This window comes from Petromyzon marinus, unplaced genomic scaffold, assembly GCF_048934315.1.
Source record: "Petromyzon marinus isolate PM22_M1 ecotype Great Lakes invasive population unplaced genomic scaffold, UKy_Petmar_22M1.pri1.0 PM_G_Scaffold_6, whole genome shotgun sequence".
Lineage (NCBI taxonomy): Eukaryota > Metazoa > Chordata > Hyperoartia > Petromyzontiformes > Petromyzontidae > Petromyzon > Petromyzon marinus.
In genome coordinates, this window is record NW_027423013.1 from 4,960,001 (window position 1) to 4,962,500 (window position 2,500).

Below are 2,500 nucleotides of genomic sequence, written 5' to 3' on the forward strand. Positions count from 1 at the left end.
AAGCGGAAGGACTCCACAATTTTGACTGCGGAGTCTAACAGGGTGATGGCGGTGAGTGGGGCTGTATTCTTCCTGAAGTCCACAACCATCTCAACTGTCCTTAGAGCATTTAGCTCTAAGTTGTTCTGGCTACACCAGGTCACCAGGTTGTCAGCTTCCCACCTATAGTCAGACTCATCCCCACCAGAGATCAGCCCAATGAGGGTGGTGTCGTCCGACAAACTTCAAGAGTTTGACGGACAGATGATTGGATGCGCAGCTGTTGGTATACAGGGAGAAGAGCAGTGGGCAAAGGACGCAGCCCTGAGGAGTTCCCATGCTGATGGACCTGGAGTCAGAGACTTCTGTTCCCGGCTTAACGCACTGCTTCCTGTCAGAGAGGAAGTCTGTGATCCACCTGCAGGTGGAGTAGGGCACGTTCAGCTGGAAGAGCTTGTCCTGAAGCAGGGCAGGGATGATGGTGTTGAAGGCAGAGCTGAAGTCCACAAACAGGATCCTGGCGTAGGATGCTGGGGCGTCCACATGCTGTAGGGTGAAGTGGAGGGCCATGTTAACTGCGTCGTCCACAGACCTGTTGGCTCTGTAGGCAAACTGAAGGGGGTCCAGGAGAGGGTCTGTGATGGCTTTGAGGTGTGCCAGGAGCAGGCGCTCAAAAGACTTCATTACCACAGATGTAAGGGCGACCGGTCTGTAATCATTTAGTCCTGTTGGCCTTAGCTTTTTGGGCACAGCGATGATGGTGGAGGACTTGAGACAGGCTGGTACATGGCATGTCTCCAGGGAGGTGTTAAAGATGTTGGTGAACACCGGAGACAGCTGGTCAGCGCAGTGCCTGAGGGTGGCTGGAGAGACAGAGTCCGGCCCGGCTGCTTTGCGTGGATTCTGCCTCTTGAAAAGCCCATTAACTTCTCCCTCCTGAAAGGAGAGAGTCGTTTCTGTAGTATGGGTGGGGGATGGGGCCTCTTGGGTGGGAAGGGGTGGTTCAGGACAGTCCAATTGTCTTTGAAATCTACGGTAGAACTCGTTCAGGTCGTTGGCTAGGCGGGAGTCGTTAGTGGTGTGGGGCGCTCTGGGTTTGTAGTTGGTGATGTGCCTGAGCCCTTTGGCAGACAGAAGCAGCGTCGTTAGTAGAGAACTGGTGTTTTAGTGTCTCTGAGTACAGTCGTTTAGCCTCTCTCACCGCTTTGCTAAACCTGTTCTTCGACTCCTTGAATCTGTCTCTATCCCCACTCCTAAACGCTTCCTCCTTCTCCAACCTCAACCTTTTGAGCTTTGCTGAGAACCAGGGCTTGTTGTTGTTAAAGTTCACCCTGGTACGTGTTGGGATACAGCAGTCCTCACAGAAGCTGATGTACACAGCCTCTGTGAGTTCATCCAGACTATTGGTAGCAGTCGTGAACATATCCCAGTCAGTACAGTCTAAGCATGCCCGCAAATCTTCCACAGCCTCACTGGTCCACTGTTTAGATGTCCTCACAGCAGGTTTACAGAGTTTTAGTTGCTGCCTGTATGCACGAATCAGGTGGACCAAGGGAGTTCTGTGCGAGCCGAACAGCCCCGTGACCCACAAGAGAAACATCCCCGCCAAATTCGAGCGTTTGACGGGGTCTATCCGTGAAAAAATATTCACGTTTTTGAGTGCACATGCATTTCTGCTGCAAATGCCTCTGGAAGTTTCATGCCGTTCGTATGCCAATTGTGGCAACACGAAAATGACCCGTTTTCCCATTCCGAGGGATTTCTGTGCGACCCTAACAGCCCCGTGAGCCACAAGAGACACATCCCCGCCAATTTCTAGCGTTTCACGGGGTCTATCCGTGAAAAATATAGACGTTTTTGAGTGCACATGCATTTCTGCTGCAGATGCCTCTGGAAGTTTCATGCCGTTCGTACGCAATGTGGCAACACGAAAATGACCCCTTTTCCCATTCCGAGGGATTTCTGTGCGACCCTAACTAACAGCGCCCGTGAGCCACAAGAGAGACATCCTCGCCAATTTATAGCGTTTCACGGGGTCTATCCGTGAAAAATATAGACGTTTTTGAGTGCACATGCATTCCTGCTGCAAATGCCTCTGGAAGTTTCATGCCGTTCCTATGCAATGTGGCCACACAAAAATGACCCGTTTTCCCATTCCGAGGCATTTCTGTGCGACCCTAACAGCCCCGTGAGCCACAAGAGAGACATCCCCGCCAACTTCTAGCGTTTGACGGGGTCTATGCGTGAAAAATATTAAAATTTTTGAGTGCACGTGCCTTTCTGCTGCAAATGCCTCTGGAAGTTTCATGGCGTTCCTATGCAATGTGGCAACACGAAAATGACCCCTTTTCCCATTCCGAGGGAGTTCTGTGCCACCCTAACAGCCCCGTGAGCCACAAGAGACACATCCCCGCCAATTTCTAGCGTTTCACGGGGTCTATCCGTGAAACATATAGAAGTTTTTGAGTGCACATGCATTCCTGCTGCAAATGCCTCTGGAAGTTTCATGCGGTTCGTACGC